General features: G+C 39.6%; 1 protein-coding gene across 5 annotated transcripts in view; it reads right to left on the bottom strand.

Moving 5' to 3' along the window:
- TMEM45A (transmembrane protein 45A) overlaps positions 1-23,601 on the bottom strand; it is a 190,758-nt gene that overhangs the window by 75,144 nt on the left and 92,013 nt on the right. For 2 of the 5 annotated variants that reach the window (XM_037834528.1, XM_037834542.1), the window contains exon 1: positions 16,248-16,596. The exons of 1 other annotated variant lie outside the window; for it this stretch is intronic. The gene's annotated coding sequence lies outside the window, so the exon portion shown is untranslated. Of the gene's footprint in view, positions 1-16,247; positions 16,597-23,601 lie in introns of those variants that run through there. 2 more of the 5 variants (XM_037834551.1, XM_037834559.1) reach the window with 2 other exon arrangements.

Raw genomic sequence — 23,601 nt, 5'->3', positions numbered from 1 at the left:
AGGGATTTAAGAGGTTAATTTTAAGCCCCACAGTAAACACAAAGAAATTATCAGAGAATATAACCATAGAGATGAAAAGTAGAGTTTGGGTTAAGAGAAATGGGGGAAGGGGCAATGGGAAGTTAAGAAAGGAGTGTAGGGTTGCTGTTTGAGGTGAAGGGAAATTTCTAGTAATGGATGGTGGGAAAGAGCATAACACCATTCTAAATGTGATTAATCCCACTAATGGAAGGCTAGGAAAGGGGTGGAATGGGAAGATTTAGGCTGTATGTATGTTTCCACAATCGAAAAAAGAAAAAAAAGAAAAAAAAAAAGACAGTCTAACTAGACGACAGTTGAATGCTAAGGTGGCTCGAAGGGACACAGTTGAGACATAAGGAAAAGGAAATACAGAATGTAAGCATTGTATCATTGTTGAATCTCTTACACTTCTTAGCTGTGCTTAATGGAATTACATAAAAGAATGTTCTTGTTCATGGGAAGTACATACATGAATTATAGTGTATGTTCAAGGATGTGTGCAGCTAACTCTCATATATTCAGAAGACGGAGAAATATATGATGGATGATAGATAGGGAGGGAGGGAGGGAGGGAAAGAAATAGCGATGTGACAGCATGTTAAAGTTGGTGGATTGAGCTATCGGGGGAGGGGGTCAGGGTGTGATGGAATTCTGCGTATGGGGTGAGTATTGTTTTTGCAACTATTCATGTAACTTTGAATTTATTTCAAAATAAAAGAAAAAAAAAGAAAAAAAAAAACAAAACAATAATAGAGATCAAAGAGGAAATGCTACCTCAGAAGCCAAGGTAAATATCAACACAGACCATAGTTTGGCAGACCGTGGCTTGTTATGTGCAAAATGCTACACTGAAGGCCTTGAATGTGAGATATTTTAATGGTACAAAAATGTGAGGAACCACACCCCCAGGATAGTCAGGGATTGTACAATTCCATTTTAAACACACCTTTTTGCTATTTTGGGGTGTCAAACATTGTGCATTTTACCTTGTTGGACACTGGATTTTTTTTTCCTATAAATATTCTTGTGCTCTCCTCTGGGATGCAGTTAAGTAACTTGGAAGCAATTCGATACTTTCGGGCTTTGCCTGTAATGGTTTGTTAGGTGTGCCTGGAGCAGTGCCTAGGAACCAGGCTAATTATTCCCCACTACCGAGGCAAGACCTTCCTGACTGTTCTACCCAATACCCCGTGAATTATGAGTTTTTCCAGACTGGCTGGAGGGAACAGGCAATATTCCTAGCCCTGGGAGAGTACCAGGCACATTCTCCAATCCTTTCAAATGGTTCCCCCTTCCATCTCCTCATCCCCAGCCTCTAGTAGTTTCCTCCCACACGGTACTGAGTATTCAGTACTCTGCTATATTCTTAAGGGTTCTCTCAGAGTTTTCTCTCTCTGCACAGTTCACAGTTTTCTCCTTTCTAGTAGTCTGTCCTGTGAACTCTAGCCACCTTGGCTTCCCTGAGCTCTCAGTTCCCTCACAATTCACGGATTCCTCAAGATTCCACCTGGATTTCTCTTCTCTGATCCAGCCTGGGCACTCTGTAAGTAAGGTAGGGCAGTCCTGGGGCTCACCTTGTATGTTTCCTGTTTTTTACATATCAGGGCCCTTCACTGGCTGATGTCCATTGTTTTGAAAACCATTGTTTCATATATTGTGTCTGATTTTTTTTGGTTGTTGCAGGCAGAAGGGTAAATCCAGCTCTGCTACTCCATCTTGATAGAAGCAGAACTTCTTTAAAACTCACTTCACTTTGAACTCAACATTGATTTCATTACCCAGAAAAGATATTTCTTAAACCAGTGTTTCTCAAAGTAAGGTCCTAGAACCACCTACCTCAGAATCTGGCAGGTTGTTTGATTAAAATGCACATTCCTACACCATATCCCCAGATCTGTTGAATATAAATTTCTTGCTACTAAAATTCAAGAATCATTGTCATTACCATGACAATTCACTAACCAAAAATAATAAAAATCCTCTTCTTTAAAAAGAAATCCCTGGAATAGGCTCTGGATTTAAAAACTCAAGGAGAATATTGGGAGATCAGCCTGAAATGATGTCAACACCAGACATCATCCTCTGACCCCTCTCCAGCCCTGTAATAGCATGCTTCACATTAACCATGATCCTCTGTGGCTAAACAAACCATTTTGGATCTATGTCCTTTTCATTCATTGCAACAGTAGAGCACCATTTGGAGATTGGAAAGCAAACAGTGAGATGGGAAGAGAGCCCTGGCTGCTTCCACTCAAAAGGCCCTTTGGGTGGCAAGCACCAAAGGCCAAAAGCCAAACCAGCCAGGAAACTTTTTTGTCAGGATGCATGTCTCTCCCTCAGTTCATTAAATAATTGATAGAGCAATGGTAGTCATGTCCCCACTAATAAATCCTTATCAACAGAAACGACAAATACTGTAGCCTTGGATTTCCCAATCTCAGGAGAGATTGGAATGACCCCTCCTCCATCTTGGCTCATGACAGATCAATTTTCTAGGGAAGGAAACAAACAGCTAAAAAGCACATATGAAACATAAACAGAACACAGGCGTCTTACACAAACACAAAGAAGAGTTGTTCACAAATCTAATCTTGAACTCTGGAAAGAGGCTGACACCCAAGAAGCAGTCACTTACTCAGCCACCTTGCCCATTTTGAAACCAGTGGAAAGGTCCTTGATGCTAGAGAAAAGTGATGGGAGCACTTGTCCATGCTTCATTTAATAGATGAAAGGACAAAGTGATGTGTGTCTCACATCCAAACGGTTATATGTTCTCTATTTGAACTTATTCTTATTCAAAACCCGACTGCATTTCATTAGCAATACGGAAAAGCCAGTGGGCAAGAGTAGAGATGAGGGTGGGCATATAGAGGCAAGGCCATTACCTAGGGTGTTTTAGGCCTTGGAAGGTGTGATGGTTAGGTTCATTTGTCACCCTGGCCAGGTGATGGTGCCCAGGTGTCTGGTCAACAAGCACTGGTCTAACTATTACTGCAAGGACATTTGTGACTGGTTAATAAACCAGAAGGCTGGTTAATTAAATCATCAGTCAATTGACTGAATCTGGGACTGATTTCATCAATGAAGGGCATGTCTTCCACAATGAGAGAATTCAATCAGCTGGATTTAATCCAATCAGTAGAAGACTTTTAAAGGAGAAGAGAGAGAACCTTCATTTCTTCTTTAGTTAGCCAGTGTCTCCTGGGGAGTTCTGGAATTTGCAATCATGCATCCTGCCCTGTGGAATTTGGACTCGTGCATCCTGCCCTACAGAATTTGCACTCCTGCTTCCCCATAGTTGCATGAGACACTTTTATAAAATCTCATATTTACAGATATCTCCTGTTGGTTCTGTTTCCCTAGAGAACCCTAACTAATACAGTAGGTACAGTAGGTATCTGGATTTTATTTTAAATGCAACAGGAGTCAATAACCATCAGAGACTTAGAAAATTCACAAATACCTGGAGGTTAAACAACACACTCCTAAACAATCAGTGGGTTAAAGAAGAAATAGGAAGAGAAATTGCTAAATATATAGAGACGAATGAAAATGAGAACACAACATACCAAAACCTATGGGATGCAGCAAAAGCAGTGCTAAGGGGGAAATTTATAGCACTAAACGCATATATTAAAAAGGAAGAAAGAGCCAAAATCAAAGAACTAATGGATCAACTGAAGAAGCTAGAAAATGAACAGCAAACCAATCCTAAACCAAGTAGAAGAAAAGAAATAACAAGGATTAAAGCAGAAATAAATGACATAGTGAACAAAAAAACAATAGAGAGGATAAATATCACCAAAAGTTGGTTCTTTGAGAAGATCAACAAGATTGACAAGCCCCTAGCTAGACTGACAAAATCAAAAACACAGAAGACCCATATAAACAAAATAATGAATGAAAAAGGTGACATAACTGCAGATCCTGAAGAAATTAAAAAAATTATAAGAGGATATTATGAACAACTGTATGGCAACAAACTGGATAATGTAGAAGAAATGGACAATTTCCTGGAAACATATGAACAACCTAGACTGACCAGAGAAGAAATAGAAGACCTCAACCAACCCATCACAAGCAAAGAGATCCAATCAGTCATCAAAAATCTTCCCACAAATAAATGCCCAGGGCCAGATGGCTTCACAGGGGAATTCTACCAAACTTTCCAGAAAGAACTGACACCAATCTTACTCAAACTCTTTCAAAACATTGAAAAAAATGGAACACTACCTAACTCATTTTATGAAGCTAACATCAATCTAATACCAAAACCAGGCAAAGATGCTACAAAAAAGGAAAACTACCAGCCAATCTCCCTAATGAATATAGATGCAAAAATCCTCAACAAAATACTTGCAAATCGAATCCAAAGACACATTAAAAAAATCATACACCATGACCAAGTGGGGTTCATTCCAGGCATGCAAGGATGGTTCAACATAAGAAAACAATCAATGTATTACAACACATTAAAAACTCGAAAGGGAAAAATCAATTGATCATCTCAATAGATGCTGAAAAAGCATTTGACAAAATCCAACATCCGTTTTTGATAAAAACACTTCAAAAGGTAGAAATTGAAGGAAACTTCCTCAACATGATAAAGAGCATATATGAAAAACCCACAGCCAGCATAGTACTCAATGGTGAGAGACTGAAAGCCTTCCCTCTAAGATCAGGAACAAGACAAGGATGACCGCTGTCACCACTGTTATTCAACATTGTGCTGGAAGTGCTAGCCAGGGCAATCCGGCAAGACAAAGAAATAAAAGGCATCCAAATTGGAAAAGAAGAAGTAAAACTGTCATTGTTTGCAGATGATATGATCTTATATCTAGAAAAACCCTGAGAAATCAACGATACACCTACTAGAGCTAATAAACAAATTTAGCAAAGTAGCGGGATACAAGATTAATGCACATAAGTCAGTAATGTTTCTATATGCTAGAAATGAACAAACTGAAGAGACACTCAAGAAAAAGATACCATTTTCAATAGCAACTAAAAAAATCAAGTACCTAGGAATAAACTTAACCAAAGATGTAAAAGACCTATACAAAGAAAACTACATAACTCTACTAAAAGAAATAGAAGGGGACCTTAAAAGATGGAAAAATATTCCATGTTCATGGATAGGAAGGCTAAATGTCATTAAGATGTCAATTCTACCCAAACTCATCTACAGATTCAATGCAATCCCAATCAAAATTCCAACAACCTACTTTGCAGACTTGGAAAAGCTAGTTATCAAATTTATTTGGAAAGGGAAGATGCCTCAAATTGCTAAAAACACCCTAAAAAAGAAAAACGAAGTGGGAGGACTTACACTCCCTGACTTTGAAGCTTATTATAAAGCCACAGTTGCCAAAACAGCATGGTACTGGCACAAAGACAGACATATAGATCAGTGGAATCGAATTGAGAATTCAGAGATAGACCCTCAGATCTATGGCCGACTGATCTTTGATAAGGCCCCCAAAGTCACTGAACTGAGCCATAATGGTCTTTTCAACAAATGGGGCTGGGAGAGTTGGATATCCATATCCAAAAGAATGAAAGAGGACCCCTACCTCACCCCCTACACAAAAATTAACTCAAAATGGACCAAAGATCTCAATATAAAAGAAAGTACCATAAAACTCCTAGAAGATAATGTAGGAAAACATCTTCAAGACCTTGTATTAGGCAGCCACTTCCTAGACTTTACACCCAAAGCACAAGCAACAAAAGAGAAAATAGATAAATGGGAACTCCTCAAGCTTAGAAGTTTCTGCACCTCAAAGGAATTTCTCAAAAAGGTAAAGAGGCAGCCAACTCAATGGGAAAAAATTTTTGGAAACCATGTATCTGACAAAAGACTGATATCTTGCATATACAAAGAAATCCTACAACTCAATGACAATAGTACAGACAGCCCAATTATAAAATGGGCAAAAGATATGAAAAGACAGTTCTCTGAAGAGGAAATACAAATGGCCAAGAAACACATGAAAAAATGTTCAGCTTCACTAGCTATTAGAGAGATGCAAATTAAGACCACAATGAGATATCATCTAACACCGGTTAGAATGGCTGCCATTAAACAAACAGGAAACTACAAATGCTGGAGGGGATGTGGAGAAATTGGAACTCTTATTCATTGTTGGTGGGACTGTATAATGGTTCAGCCACTCTGGAAGTAAGTCTGGCAGTTCCTTAGAAAACTAGATATAGAGCTACCATTCGATCCAGCGATTGCACTTCTCGGTATATACCCGGAAGATCGGAAAGCAGTGACACGAACAGATATCTGCACGCCAATGTTCATAGCAGCATTATTCACAATTGCCAAGAGATGGAAACAACCCAATTGTCCTTCAACAGATGAGTGGATAAATAAAATGTGGTATATACACACGATGGAATACTACGCGGCAGTAAGAAGGAACGATCTGGTGAAACATATGACAACATGGATGAACCTTGAAGACATAATGCTGAGCGAAATAAGCCAGGCACAAAAAGAGAAATATTATATGCTACCACTGATGTGAACTTTGAAAAATGTAAAACAAATGGTTTATAATGTAGAATGTAGGGGAACTAGCAGTAGAGAGCAATTAAGGAAGGGGGAACAATAATCCAAGAAGAACAGATAAGCTATTTAACGTTCTGGGGATGCCCAGAAATGACTATGGTCTGTTAATTTCTGATGGATATAGCAGGAACAAGTTCACAGAAATGTTGCTATATTATGTAACTTTCTTGGGGTAAAGTAGGAACATGTTGGAAGTTAAGCAGTTATCTTAGGTTAGTTGTCTTTTTCTTACTCCCTTGTTATGGTCTCTTTGAAATGTTCTTTTATTGTATGTTTGTTTTCTTTTTAACTTTTTTTTTCATACAGTTGATTTAAAAAAAGAAGGGAAAGTTAAAAAAAAAAAAAAAAAAAGAAAAAGAAAAACAAGGAAAAAAAAAAGATGTAGTGCCCCCTTGAGGAGCTTGTGGAGAATGCAGGGGTATTCGCCTACCCCACCTCCATGGTTGCTAACATGACCACAGACATAGGGGACTGGTGGTTTGATGGGTTGAGCCCTCTACCATAAGTTTTACCCTTGGGAAGACGGTTGCTGCAAAGGAGAGGCTAGGCCTCCCTATATTTGTGCCTAAGAGTCTCCTCCTGAATGCCTCTTTGTTGCTCAGATGTGGCCCTCTCTCTCTGGCTAAGCCAGCTTGAAAGGTGACATCACTGCCCTCCCCCCTATGTGGGATCAGACACCCAGGGGAGTGAATCTCCCTGGCAACGTAGAATATGACTCCCGGGGAGGAATGTAGACCCGGCATCGTGGGACGGAGAACATCTTCTTGACCAAAAGGGGGATGTGAAAGGAAATGAAATAAGCTTCAGTGGCAGAGAGATTCCAAAACGAGCCGAGAGATCACTCTGGTGGGCAGTCTTACGCACACTTTAGACAACCCTTTTTAGGTTCTAAAGAATTGGGGTGGCTGGTGGTGGATACCTGAAACTATCAAACTACAACCCAGAACCCATGAATCTCGAAGACAGTTGTATAAAAATGTAGCTTATGAGGGGTGACAATGGGATTGGGAAAGCCAAAAGGACCAAACTCCACTTTGTCTAGTTTATGGATGGATGTGTAGAAAAGTAGGGGAAGGAAACAAACAGACAAAGGTACCCAGTGTTCTTTTTTACTTCAATTGCTCTTTTTCACTCTAATTATTATTCTTGTTATTTTTGTGTGTGTGCTAATGAAGGTGTCAGGGATTGATTTACGTGATGAATGTACAACTATGTAATGGTACTGTAAACAATCAAAAGTACAATTTGTTTTGTATGACTGCATGGTATGTGAATATATCTCAATAAAATGATGATTAAAAAAAAAATTAAAAATAAATGCAACAGGAAGCCATTGGAGGGTTTAACGAGGGGAATGATGTGACCATTTTTTGTATTTTTAAAGAATCACTCTGTCTCCTTTGTGGCACATGGCTTACAGGAGTAAGAGTAAAACCAATAGAACAATAGAACTCCTACCACTTAAGACAACAGAACTCATACCACAGCCTGTGGACCAGTGCCAGTTGGAAAACTGTTACCATCTGCAACTAGATAAGTACAGAAATTGAGAATAAATTATTAGAAACTTTTAAAAAGCAATTCAACATTGCTGTAACATCCAACCAACATGTGTACTGCATTTTACAAAAATATTGGTTTGCAATCAGTTGGAAATTGTTTTACTCTCCCATAATCACAAAGGGCGGTAAAAGGAATCTGGAAGGTCAGATCTGGCACATGCAGAGATACCACTGCTCCTGCTGACTTGAACTAGTCCAGAGTATTTAACAGGCCTCTGACTTAATAGGCTTGAGGATCGTATCACATAAGGCATAAATGTTAAGATTTCAAACACTGTGTTTAAATCCTAATTCCACCACTGTGTGACCTTGGATGCATTACTTAACCTTGCTGGGTCTCGATTACCTCATCTGTAAAATGGGGATTACACTAGCATCTCACTGTCAGGTGTCTTGGAAAAGAAAATGAGAAGAACTCTGGAAAGAAGCTGACACCCAGGAAGCAGTCACTCACTCAGCCACTAGTGTCCAAGCATTTTTCTGTGATGAATGAGCTTGATAGAAAGATCGTGGTCACACAATCCCTAACCTTGATAGCGTACACTACAGTTCACAAAGCCCCATCATACACATTACTTCATTAATTCTACCACAGTATTACTTGGACATAGAGAGACAAAGGCCCAATTTTCTGATGAGAAAAAGGAGACAGTATCTATAAGGCAGCTTCCAAACTTGCCCCAGGAGCATGAGGTGTTGATTCATCCACCTGCTCCCCTGTCCAAATGGAAACAGCCTGTCCAAGAAGTCACAGAAGTCACAGAAGCAGTAAGAAGTAAACCAGATCCCCCTGCTCTTCTGCAGTCGGTCCTGGTGGTCAGAGGGCACCCAAATGAGGGGAGAGCAGAGGTGGGAAAACAGCACCCACAACAGAGAAACTGGGGATGCGCTCTCCTTAAAGGTAAGAGGCATGTAAGGACTCTCTGACCCCAGTTTCCTCATTCTTTCTCAATACAACCTCCTTTTAATTTCCTTATCAACCTCTCCTCCTCTGGCCTTTATTCTCAGGGTTCAGTTGTGACATGATTGTGGTGAGAGCATTTTTCATGATTCTTTTCTTTCTCATTAACATTTTCAGTATTATTAAATTTTCTTTATTTAGTAAAATATACAGGAGCCCTAAAAATGTGCTAAATGTGCTTCTTGTTACCATATATCTCCCTATTTTGGCTTTTTAAAAAAAAATCTTCCTTTAATAGTTTTCAGTATTCACTAGCTGAATTTTCATGCCTGGCTGGTAGGGAAAAGGGGAGAAAGAATCAAATATGAAGACAAACTCCATGAGCTACAGAAAGACTTGGGTCTTCAAGTTGAAAGGACAGCAAGAGAAAAGAAGATCTATACATACCTTTTGTTTTGTTTAAAAAAAGTACCCATACCTAGACAAATGAAGGTGAAATTCAGAAATTTCCTCTTTTTTATTTAAAGTATGGGGGTAGTCATCTAAAAGATAGAGTTATTTGCATAGGAGATATGTCTTGAATTTCATGAAAGTAGATGATAATCCCAATATTTTTCTATTTTAATTTATTGTTTTAACTTTAAAGTAATCTTTTAGGAGCTAATATACCTTGTTTTAAAAAAAACACTTACATGAAGTTCAGAAACAGCTTATATTCCACTTTGGTTTCTTTCTCTTCTATTAAATTTAAGAAAAACTAAATAAAATACATTTTACTGACAATGTTATCCTTGGTAGGCTCTGAAGGAGAGGTAGGCACAGTCTCTGTGCACTAAGAACAGGGTCTATTTGGACACCCTAGTTGTTGACTCAGGTCAGAAAAGGGACTAATCGTACCTTCACATCATTAGGAGGAAATTCAGATGCCTTCTAAATACCTGTAATTAGGAGGAAATAAATATAGCACTGAGGAAACTTTGGCTCTGAGAAAAGTGAAGTTAATGGGAGCTCTACATAAATTGGTGGAAAAGAGTCTGCCTTTCAGCTTAAAAAAGGGGGTTTTCACAGGAATGAGTCCACAAGATGAAAAGGGATCCTCTGTAAACATCCCCAGAGAACAAAGCATTCCCATCCAATTTATTTGTTTTTAGTTATGACCAACTGTGACTGCCTGGGGCCAGTTCTCAGCTTTCGGAATGAAGGACACCAGCCTACCTGTAAGGGTCATGACTTTTGGCTGGGAAATTCCTCCCAGGAGCCTGGGGGTTCCCAGCCTCCGCCAAGTATCAGATCACTGGGGAGCTTTTCAAAGGTTCCTGGCTTCACTCCACACCTGTGAAAGAAAAATCTCCATGGGCAGGACAAGGGCCATTACACCTTATCTCCACAGGAGATTCAGCTGCACAGTCTGGGTTATGTACCACAGTACTAGTCTGTGGAATTCTTAAGGGCAGTGTGTTGTCTTTTGGAGGTAGCCATAGTATTTAATGAAAAAAGCACTAAAATCAGAGAAATTTCACTTCCTAGGCAGGTGTGCCGGTTTGAAACTATTATGTACCCCAGGAAAGGCCATGTTCTTTTAATCCAGTCTTGTAGATGTGGACTTACTGTGGGTGACACCTTTTGATTAGATTATTTCCATGGAGGTGTGGCCCTGCCCATTCAAAGTGGGTCTTAATTAGATCACTGGTGTTCTTAAGAGAGCTGAGAGCCCACACAGATCCAAATGCTTGGAGATGCTGGGAGATGCAGACAGATGGAATTTGGGGATGCTGAGCTAAGAGATGAAGCCCAGAGTTTGCCCCAGGGAAGCTAAGAGAGACCCAGAGACATTTTGGAGAAAGCCATTTTCAAGCAAGAACCCAGGAGCAAAAGACCAGCAGATGCCAGTCACATGCCTTCCCAGCTAACAGAGGTGTTCCAGACACAATTGGCCTTTCTTCAGTGAAGGTATCCTCTTGTTGATGCCTTAGTTTGGACACTTCTATGGCCTCAGAACTGTAAATCTGTAACCTAATAAATCCCTTTTATAAAAGCCAACCCATTTCTGGTATTTTGCATAATGGCAGCTTTAGCAAACCAGAACAGGTAATACAATTTACTTCTCTGAACATCAATTTCTTTGAGCATATAACATTACCTTGCTAAACCTAAATTATCTCATCTACTAAAGGAATTCAATAACATAATGTTAAAATACATTTTTAAACCTGCAGAATTCCAGGCACAGTAGAGACAGGCGCAGAAGCATTACCACTCCTTTTGCCATGGAACATGCCACCTGGTTCTTGCTGGTCATTTTTCACCAGTGAGAAATAAACTAAGCAAAAGAGAGTAGCAACTTTTGCTCAAGATAGCAAGAAAAGAGGAAAGTATTTGCCTCCAGACCTTTTTCCACTTCAGGAAAGTCATGACATGGGAGAGGCACAGGCTAGTCAGAAATAGTGGCCACATTTACATTAAGTAACTTGGACTTCTATAGAAAAGAACACTCCACTATCTGAACTCAGCTGTCTGTTCTCCATGACAAAATATGTTCAGGAAGATCTCTATGTCTCAACTGATAGATTGAGATGAGTGTATTATATACTATTGAGTAAAAAATGTGAAGACAGAACAATGTATATAATATGGTCTCATTTATATTTTGAAATTATATTTATGTTTATATATCTATACACCTGTTAGTAGACTCTTGGAAAAAGTCTAGAATAATATAGACACAACTATTAGCAACTATTACCCACAAGTAAAGTAGTGAAATGGAAAGAAAGTGGGCAAATAAAATGAAAACTACTTTTGACTCTACGTACTTAACGCTTCTATTTTTTCAACATACATATATTCCTTTTTTATTTCTAAAAGTAAAAAAAAAAAGAAAAGAAAAGGGTAACTATCAGTAAATAATGTGCTTTCACCACAAGAATACTCTTTGTTTCTTGGAAACACTACAAAGAGTAGAAATTTTAAGTTATTATATGGGGAAAAAAAATTCAGCAATTTAGATCTAATTGGAAAAATAAGTCAAGAATAAATCAATGTTTTTATGTGGCTACATCTATGCTAATGATGTCTAAATAGAGATGAACATTATAATGTTTGATAAAAATGATTTGCTTGCATTTATACACTTCACTCTGAGCCAGCCACTGTGCCATATGCTTTATGTGGACTTTCTCATTTAATGTCTTCCATATCCCCATTTAACAGACAATAAAACCTCCTAGAGAAAATGATTTGCTCAAGATCATGCCAGTAAGAAGCAGTTCTGGGATGAAAACCCTTACAATCTGACTTCAAGTCCATGAGCTATACTGAAAAGAGTAACTACATTAAGGTGATAGAATAAAGCACAAATTAAAATGCTTTTCAAATAATGTTTTAAAGTTGAGTCAACACATTAAAACTTTAAAGAATTAATTTCCAAGAAGATGTCAAATCTAGATTGAATACTATTAATAACTGGACACCCAAAATAGCCCTATATAGACCTTCGCCATTTGGATAAGTTTGTATCCAAAACCATAGCATCTCCATAAATAAGATGAGAAACCAAGATGCCCAAGAAATAGAAGTAGAATGTGCCCCATTTTTCCACAAGCCTTGGAACATTTCCTAGTTTCCCTATTTACTTTTTTAAAATAAAAATACTGTGGCCACAACTTCCTTTTTCAAAGGGGACAACCATTCAACTGACAATTATTATGTGCCTGCTTGAAGTGGTACTATGGTGAGTTCTGGTCATACAAGATGAAAAGGAAGAGTGCTTGCCTGCAATGCGATCCATCTAATAAATGAGAAAAGTGTTTCCTGTCTCTGTATATAGCACATGCCATAGACAAGACTCAAGTTGACATTACAGTCCCTCCAGGCAAACTTTGCTAATTTATTTCCCCCAGTTGTGTCCACCCTCATGATCACCCTTCCTTGGACTTTGTGCTGGTTTGGATGTATTATGTCCCCCAAAATGCCATGTTCTTTAATACAGTCTTGTAGAGGTAGATGTATTAGTGTTGATCAGGTTGGAATCTTCGGATTAGGTTGTTGCCATGGAGATGTGACCCCCCTCCAACTGTGGGTGATAACTCCAATTAGATTATTTCCATGAAGGTGTGGCCCCACCCATTCAGCATGGATCATGATTAGTTTACCTGAGCCCTATAAGAGCTCAGCAGGAGGAACTCAGTGCTACTGCAGCTTAGAGAGACATTTTGAAGATGGTTGTTGGAAGCTGACGCTGACATTTTGGAGCACACCATTTTGAAACGCAAGCTGGGAGCAAGCAGACACCAGCCACGTGCCTTCCCAGCTAACAGAGGTTTTCCGGATGCCAATGGCCTTTCTCTAGTGAAGGTATGCTATTGTTGATGCCTTACCTTGGACACTTTATGGCCTTAAGACTGTAACTTTGTAACCAAATAAACCCCCTTTATAAAAGCCAATACCTTTCCGGTGTTTTGCAAGATGGCAGCATTGGCAAACTGGAACGGACTTCTTGACTACCATCACTACAAACAAGAAGTGTAGCCATAGCAGCATCACTCCTAAGGCAGCATGTCCAGCAGCAAAGACTTGAGCTCTGGGGGCAGACTGCCTGGATCTGCTTTCGCCATTTATTCAGGGCAACCTTGGGCACCTTTCTTAACCTGCCCATTCCTTGGTCTCTTCAACTATAAAAACAAGGTACTAATAGTTATCCATCCTCACACAGCTGCTGTGATGGTTAAAGGAGCTGAGGCACTGAAAACACTCAGAACAATGTCTACCATGTATTAAGAGATCAGAAAAGGTTAGCCATAGATGTTTCAAACAATAGCCAACTGAGAGCAACAGATTGTTTCAGGGTTGAGGGAGAAGAATGAAAGATCATCCATGGAGTAAGAGGCCTAGGAAATCATTTTACAGACGATGGCACACAGAGGGCTGAAACAGCTCAGTGTCTTGCCCAAGGTCATGCAGGCAGTCAGCATCAGCGCCAAGGGCCAGAACTGGGTTGTCTCTGTCATAGCACAATGCCCTCAAGAAAGAGAAAGCAAGAGAATCCAAATTGACCGTTCTTTTAGGTGCATATTACAGGTCTTATCTACTTTAATAACTGTAAATTATAAAGTTATAAGCATTATTGTGTGAATAGATGATTCTATCAGCAGGGCAAAAAAGTGCTACTGTGCACACACTGTCTGTGTCTGTGTGTGTATGCAACAATCACACCCATATCAAAGACTTTAGGGGGTAACGTGGGTAATGGCCCAGGATGCCATATCACTCAAGCAGAGCTTCCCAAGTTAGCCACCACAGAATGAGTCCAAAAAGTGGAGTCCAGACTCACCACCCAGCCCTGTCCACCTAGCCAACAGGCCCTGAAAGGGGAGTTACAGAAGCAGTGAAGCAGATAGGGAAGGTTTGCTGAGGAAGAGGTGGAGGATGGAGCCAGATATGGATTATTCCAGAAACACTTCCACTATATAACAGCTGCCACCAGTTCAGCTCACTACCCCCCACCAATCTACCTCTCAGCCCTCTCCTTGCCTATCAGGCTTCTCCATGCCATCCTCTCCTACTTCTCCCACCTTTTCAACCTTTCCTTCCAATAACTTCCCAAAACCTAATGTCACAATCTGAGTCACAGCCTAATGTCCCCTTTCCATCCTCAGTGCCTTTGCCCACGCTTTCCCTTCCTCCTAGAATGCCTGCCGTCTGCTGCCCTATGACCCCTTTACTCCCAACCAAAACTGCTGGAAAAACTTTCCCAAAAATGCCAGTCCTTCCAATGAAGCCATCCTACAATAAGATGGCCTCTTTCTATCCCCCATACTCCCAGAACCTTCCAGATATTTCTAAAATACTTAATAAATTCTACCTCACTACCCTCTTAAGACTCTCACCTTTACAGCCTCACCCAGAATGATGACCAGAGAGAGTGATGTGCAGCAGGAGAAGCAAGGAAGGAGGGCAAGGAGAAGCGAGTACACAGCAAAGATTTACTATGTGGCAGAAAGTATTCTAAGTGCTCAACAACCCCATGAGGTAGGTACTATTACTGTCACTACATTACAGAGGAGAAAACTGAGGCACAGATTGGCTGAGTATCTTGTCCAAGGTGACACAGTGGAGCTGTGAAGTCAACCAGGCAATCCACTTCTTGATGTTGCTTCTCTGCAACACTGCTCCTTCCAAACTTGCATCCCTGAAAACCACTTCAACTGTTGTATCCACTCTGTGCATTGCCTTTCTGAATCAAAACACACTTTGCAACTTAAAATTATGGCACCAAGTTCCCATCGACTATTTTTTTGAGCCACAAATTAAAGGTCAATTCCAGCCAGACCTCCCATAACCATAAGTAACATAAGACAGAGGTCTCAATCCAAAACATTGCTTAAACAGAGGATGCTTTGAGTGGAAGGGCCTCAGGCCATTCACCTAGCTCAAACATTTTCAGTCATTTCCATTTCTAAATCCTGAAGTATATACTAGACCTATCTGCAAACACACACATATATCAACAATAAGTTTTAAATAATATTTTGATGGACCCTGGGGTTAGTATAGAACTATAAGGTTATTGGTGTACAAAGTGGCCTGTCACATGCTTAATGCATATTATAACAATCTTAAAGAAATTTGGGCTTCCCACTAAGGATAGAAGAATATGGGGAAGACATATATTTGGGTTACAACTACATTTAAATTTAAATGGAAAATCCAGTAATTATATAATTCAGGTTGTTAATAATTCAATATTAGACATTCTATTAACAGAAGCAAACTTTTTGTTAATTCTGAATAAGCCAGATAATTTTCTCAATCCTCCAACCAAAATAGTCAGGGGGTGGTAGATGATAAACATATTGACCTTACAAATGTATATTCTGTTCTCAAAGAGAGAAAAGAGAAAAATAAATTTATCAGTACATTCAACTTCGGAGTTAGGAAAGGCTTACAACAAACAGGATAACAGGAAATTTAAAAATAATATGTAGATGACTAAAAAATAAAATACATATTAGCAAAGCAGAAGAGAAGGAAGAGGAAGATCTGTGCAATTTGTGGCAGGAAGCGATATTTTTCTTCCCTTGATCAAGAGAAGGGCTAGTGAGAACAGCAAAAAGACGCAGGACTCAAATGAGAAAAGAAATCACAATGGGACAAATACGATATCCAGCAAGTATCCAAAACTTACCCCACTGTTTACTCAACACTTTAATTTTCCCAGTCTGGCAGTTTTAAATCAGAGAGCGGCTGGACTTTCGTTGTTGTTGTTTCTGTTCTTTTGATCCCACAGCCCCTTGAAAATTAAACTGAGTGTTGGATTGCATCTGGCCCCAATTTGCCTTAGGAAGAAAAAAGTTTCAAGCTTGGGTGCCTGGTTGCTTCTTTGGGAAAACGAACAAAGTGACTAGGAGAGTACGTGGGGGACGTGCCCAGCTGACGTCGGACCCACGAACCGGCCGCACGGGTACTCAGCACAGCTGTCCAGATGTGCCTCATCTGCTCCCTCCGCTGGACACGGACCTCTCCTGCGGCAGAGGGTAGAAGCCCCAGCTCATTGGTTGCCGTGGCTCCTCGTTTGCCGCTGATTGGCCGTCCGGCCCGCCACTCCAGCGGGCCCCCTCCGGGCCGCGTCCGCCGGGTCGGCTCTCAGCATCCTCGCTGGAACCTGGAAGTGCAGCGCGGGCGGTGATGTGGCACCCGCCGCAGCGGGCCGGGGAGGGGCCGCGGGCCTAAGGGGGAGCGGTGGCGTCGCTTGGACTTCCCCTTGCCCCCGCCCTGATTTGTCCATCCTTTTAGGTAGGTAGGCTGGTTAATTTAAAAAGGATTTAAAAAGGATGATTTCACTCTGTTCATGCGGTGAACTTACCGCGCGCCTGGTGCTCACTTAAGCCCCCTGTATTTCCGAAGGGAAGGGCTGTTGAACGGAACTGTACACGCCTCCAAAGGGCGTTCAGGCCACACCTCGGAATTCACTCTCCCCATTTCCTCCAAGGAGTGAATAATACGGGTCAAGAGCCTGCTCCTTGAGGACAGTATGCTTTTGTTTGGGGCAAAAATCTTAATGAACCCTTCATTGACGTCCTTAACCAGAAATGCGGTCATTTCTCTGGTGACGCCCAGGGTTGGATATGGGAGTGCTTTAGCAAACTGAGTTGGTTTGATTTTTTGTTGGACGGTAGTAGTTGTAGGAAGACGAGAAATGTTGCTTTGTTCTGTAAGAATTGAGACAGGATGGCTGGAAACTCTGCTTCAATCCTCAGGAAATGGATGAAGGGTTGACTGCTTGGTTGATTGGTTTGCATGGGAGGGGGGAGAGGAGTTGGCTGAGTGACAAGAGGTCAACAAATTGATAGCCATTATAATTTGGGGGTGTTGACAGAGCGTGATCTCATTGAAATATTAAGATGGCAAGAGCCACACCCACTGGGCCATTCACCATGGTTCATGAGGGTCAGCAATCCACTGCTCAAGGTGGCACAAGGCTGCAACCAAGATGACAGCTGGGATGCTGCACTTTCATCTGGAGGCTTGACTAGGGAAGACCCTGCTTTTGAACTCCTTCAGGTCATTTGTAGAAATAATTTCTGTGCAACTGAAATCCCCAGTTTCTTTCTGGTTGTCAGCTAGAAGGCTGCCCTTAGCTCATAGAATAAGTCCTCAGATTCCTAGAGGCCACCTGCAGTTCCTGAAAGCCAGCCATCTTAGAATGGGTCTGCCTCGATTGACACGTCAGACACCTCAGTCTCTATGGCCCTGACTGCAGTGTTATCACACTTCCACACACCCCAGTAAAATTCAGGGGCCTGCTCACCAAGTAAACTGGGATTGTGTGAGTAGATGCACAATGCTCAGTCCTTTTGACAGTAAAGGAAACCCATAAATGAGCATCCTTTGAATGTGGCACTTGTAAGTAATCTATGTCATTTGTTTGGCTTTCTGGATCATTTGTAGTCTGACAATGGTATTAGTTTTATCTTGAAAGTCACCCAACAATGAGTGGATAGTCAAAATATTTGATTGACTTTCCACATTCCCTACTATACACAGGCATCTGATATTATTGATCATTGGAACAGCCTCTTCTACAATCTACTTAAAAGGAATTCTGGGGGACTTCTGCTTCCAGGAAGATGGAGTAGACATCATTTTCATTACTTCTCTTGCTAAGTACAACTAAAAACCCTTGACTATATATAGAAACAAACATAGACTCTAAAAGGTGGAAAGAAGAAGGCAGACTGGCTGAGATCTTGGTATCCAAGGAATGACACAATGATGAGTTCCCTGAGTTTTCTTTTTGCCTCATGATCCCAGACATGGAGCTGAAACAGCCAGCAACCCAGAACACCAGGAAATACAGACCAAAAAAAGCCTGAACAAAAGACTGCTCTCTCTAGCCAAAGGACCAGGAAATGGGCAGCCTTGCAAGTCAAAATAAACTTATAGTTAACATCAGCTCTTTCCAGCCAAATTGCACAGAAAACACTGTGGCTCTTCTCACACCCACACCACAAAGGCCTTTTGAGGAAGCTAGGCAACTACCTTTCCAGGCTAAAAGCAGGGGCTCCAACTCCCCCCCACACACCCACACCCCTGCTTCTGGGATGGTGTCTGAGAAGGCCTAGAAGGAACCCAGACTTTTAACCTTGCAAGGGGATAATGTATCCCTCCCCCCACACTACCTACAGTTTAAATAGAGACCTTGTGGGAGGAGTAATGAAGCACTCCTATACCTCCTGGCCATGAAGTATCAGTGGAAGGCTAGTGGCAGCTGGACTCCCCCTTCCCCCCCCCACACACACACAACAGTGACAAGAACCCCCAATCAGATATTAATGGCGGGTATGAGGGAAATCTGGACTTCTCACCTGACGGAAAAAAGATGATGCCTCCTTTCTCTCTTCCAGAGCAGAGTCAAAAAAAGCCAGCTAAAACAGAAGATTTAAATGAGATAAAACTCATTCTCACAATTTAATACCCAAAATGTCCAGGTTGTGATCCAAAATCACTCATCATACCAGGAACCAGGAAGATCTCAAACTGAATGAAAACGATAACCAGTAGAAGCCAACACCAAGATGACAGAGACATTAGGATTATCTGAAAAATACTAAAGTAGTCATCGTAAAAATGCTTCAAGGAGCAATAATGTACATGCTTGAAACAAAAAATAGAATGTCTTAGCAAGAAGTAAGTATAAAAAGAAATATCAAATGGAAATTTTAGAAATGAAAAATATAAAACTGAAATAAATTCAATGGATGGGCTTGACAGCAGAATGGAGGGGAAAGAGGAGAAAATCAATGAACTGAAAAATGAAATGATAGAAATTACCCAATCTGAACAATAGAAAGAAAATAGACTGAAGAAAAAATGAATATAGCTCCACAGACATGGGGACATATAATAAAAGATCTAACATTCTTGTCATCAGAGTCCCAGAAGAAGAAGAGAAAAAGAATGAGGCTGAAAATTACTTAAAGAAATAATGGCTGAAAACTTCCCAAATTTGGCAAACTTCAGGAAGGTTAGTGAACCCCAAATAGGATAAACCCAAAGAAATCCACACAAGACACACCACAGTCAAACTTCTGAAAACTAAAGATAAAGAACAGATCTTGAAAACAGTGAGAGAAATATGATATTTTACCTGTAGGAAAAAACAATTTGAAAGACAGCAAATTTCTCATCAGAAATCTTGGAGGCCAGAAAGAATTGGTACATTTTTCAAGTGCTTAAAAAAAAAGGAACTGTCACCCATGAACCCTACATCCAGTAAAAATATCCCTGAGGAATGAAGAGGAAATCAAGACAAGACATTCTCAGATGAAGGAAAACTAAGAAAATTTGTCACCAGCAGACCTATTCTAAAAGAATAACAAAGAAGTTCTCTAAATAGAAAGGAAATGATAAAATAAGGAACCTTGGAATATCAGGAAAGAAAAAAGAACATGGTAAGCAAAAATATAGGCAAATAAAATAAGCTTTCCTTCTCCTCTTCAGTTTCCTGAATTATGTTTAATGGTGGAAGAAAAAAAATAAACAAAAAAAACAAAACAAAACAAAGCAAAACAACGCTGTCACTGTCTGATATGATTATAGTGAATGTAAAGGAAATATTTAACATGATCATATTATAATGGGTAAAGGGAGATAAACAGGAGGTGTTGTTTCTATACTTGATTCAAACAGGTAAAATGACAGCACCAGGAGATTGTGATAAGTTATGTATATACAATATAATACCTAGAGTAACCACTAAAAGAGCTATACAAAGACATACACTACAAAAATACTATGGTTAAATAAAAATAGAATTCTAAAAAATGTTTATGTAACCAACAAGAAGAAAGGAAAAAGAAAACAAAGAAATGAAAAGAAAAACAGAACAAATAAAAAAACAAAAAAAAAAAGAATAAAATGGCAGAACTAAACCATAAAATACTAATAATTCCATTAAAGGTATGTGGTCTAAATATATCAATTAAAAGACAGATATTGGCAGGATGGATTAAAAAACATGACCCAACTATGAGCTAGCTACAAAAACACACTTCAATATAAAAATATGGGCAGACTGAAAGTAAAAAGATGAGAAAAGATTGATACAAACATTAATTAAAAGAAAGCAGTGGCTACATTAATCAGATTACACATTATTTTCAAATGCCCATGAACACATACCAAGATAGACCATATACAGGGCCATAAAATGAATCCCAAGAATATTTAAAAGAGCTGAAATCATACAGAGTGTGTTCTCCAATCACAATGGAATCAAACTAGAAATCAATAACAGAAAGATAATAAGAAAACCTAAAACTCTTGAAAACTAAACAACACACTTCTAAATATCCATGGGTCAAAGAAGAGTCCCAAGGCAAATCAAAAAATTTATTGAACAGAATGAAAATGAAAATAAAACATAACACAATTTGTGGAACACAGCTAAAGCAATGCTGAGAAAGAAATGTGTAGTACTAAATGTATACAATAGAAAAGAGAAAAAATTCTCAAATCAGTAGTCTATGCTCTCACCTCAAGAACATAGAAAAAGAAGAGCAAAATAAACCCGAAGCAAGCAGAAAGAAGAAGACAATAAAAATAAGAGCAGCAATTAATGAATTGAAAACAGAAAAACAATACAGTAAACCAATGAAACAATAAGCTGGTTCTCTGACAAGATCAATAAAATTGACAAACCACTAGCAAAACTGACAAAGTAAAAAGAAGATACAAATTACCAAAATCAGGATTAAAACAGGATGCACCACTTCAGACCAAGCAGACATCAAAAGGAAAATAAGGGAATACTACATACAAATCTACACACATAAATTTTACTTAGATGAAATGGACCAATTTCTGGAAAAACACAAATTACCACAATTCACCAAACATGAAATAGATAATTTGAATAGCCTTGTAGCTATTAAGGAAATTGAATTCATAATTTAAATATTTTGCAAAAAGAAATCTCCAGGTCTGGGTGGTTTCACTGGAGAATTCTACCAAATATTTAAAGAAGAATGAACACCACTTTTACACAGTCTCTTTAAGAAAACAGAAGAGGAGGGAACTCTTCCCAATTCATTTTATAAATGTTACCCTGATAACAAAACCAGCCAAACACATTACAGAAAACTACAGACCAATATCCCTCAGGAATATAGACACAAAAGTCCTTAACAAAATATTAGCAAATGGAATTCAGCAATATATAAAAAGAATTAATTATACATCATGAATAAGTGGGGTTTATTCCACAAATGCAAGACTTGTTCAATATTCAAAAATCAATGTAATCCATGATATAAATAGCCTAAAGAAGAAAACTCACATAATCATATTAATTGATATAGAAGAAGCATTTGACAAAATTCATCACCATAAAAACCCTCAAGTAGAAATAGAGTGGAACTTCCTTGATTTGATAAGGAGCACCTACAAAAAACCTACCAATGACATACTTGATGTGAAGGACCAGAAGCTTTCCATACATACTCTGTGATTTCATTTATACAACATTCTTGAAATGACAAGATGATAAAAAATGGAGAGCAGATTAGTGGTTGCCAGGAGATAAGGGGGAAGTAGAGGGGATAAGGAAGTAAGTATGGCTATAAAAGGGCAACATGAGGTATCCTTATAGTGATGAAATGTTCTGTACCTTGACTTCAGTGTCAGTATCCTTGTGGGATGTTGTACTATAGTTTTCCGAGATGTTTCCTTTGGGAGAAACTGGGTAAAGGAAACATGGTATATTTCCGTATTATTTCTTACAATTGCATGTGAATCTACAATTATCTGAAGTTAAAACATTAATTAAAAAAAAAAGATTTCTGGCTCTTATCTCACTCACCTCTTCCTGGTCTATACAAGTTACTAAAGCAGTTAGATCACTGAATGCAGCTGCCCCAGAAAAGGATCATCTCCCTTCAGCCACTTCCTGGGTAATGATCTGGATGAAGGGGGTGGAGAGTTATACAGAACTATTTTGAAAATTCAAGACTCTGCCCTGACCCTCCTTGGACATGATGTTTCATTCCTTCCCTTAATAACAACACCGGGCCATTTGGGCTGGTACACCCTCCAGGAGGCAGCCTAGCCAAAAGAGGGCCTAGGGATCTAAATTTAACTCTGTTTCAGCCACCTGCATTCTCTTATTGGATTGACATGGTCCTAGATCATAAAGGTAATGAATATTTGGTTGAATACACTGCGCACCCTGTCCTCCCAGAGGAGCCAATGTGGGCCAAAATGGGACATAATAGGTCTCTCTAAGTTTTTCTAAAATGCCCTCATCCCTCTTTCACCTGACCCTTCTGAATGAAAAGTCTAGGTGTGAATGGGGGATGACTGGGAAAATGGTGAGGTTATAAGTTACTGAAATAGATGAACTGATTTTGTGGAGGTGAAGGGAGAGCAACAATCCTGGCACCAGAAGGAACACATTATATGGGAAAGGGAGGGACAGTAATGATCCTTTGTCTTTCTGAACTGTTCCTGAAGCCTTCCTCCTCAAGGAAAATGCCTTAAGGCAGCTCTCCTAAATGGTTGCAAGTATCTTAAATTGAACTGACTGCTGGGTCTTTCACCTCCTATTAGATGGCTGTAACCACAATTTGATAGCTATTCCCCTTTTAATCTCACTAAAAAAATCTAATTGAAATAACAAAAGGTGGTGCCAGCTCTCACTCCCATGCAAAACACCAGTCAACACCTCTGAATGTCTTCTTCACACCCTTTCTCAGTCATTCCCTGGGGTGAAAATTCCACTCAGCTAGTGGCATAGACAAACAGAACAGGTTGTGAAGTGGGGCCTCTCCCCTTAATCTATAACAAGAGAGTCCCCTTCCCCTCAACCAGCAACGACTGCAAAGTAAACATTAAGCCCTGAGTAGAAGGGAGTGAAACTGTACCGTTTTAGGGAGTGAGACTTGCAGATGTACGCTTTAGCCAAGCGTAACCGTTTCAACAATTAACCATTGCGCTGACCTTGAGAAAATTTCTCAACCTTGTTAAAGATCTTAAGCAACCAT

The sequence above is a fragment of the Choloepus didactylus genome, chromosome 1 (genome assembly GCF_015220235.1).
Source record: "Choloepus didactylus isolate mChoDid1 chromosome 1, mChoDid1.pri, whole genome shotgun sequence".
Lineage (NCBI taxonomy): Eukaryota > Metazoa > Chordata > Mammalia > Pilosa > Megalonychidae > Choloepus > Choloepus didactylus.
This window is presented reverse-complemented; position numbering and strand designations above follow the sequence as displayed.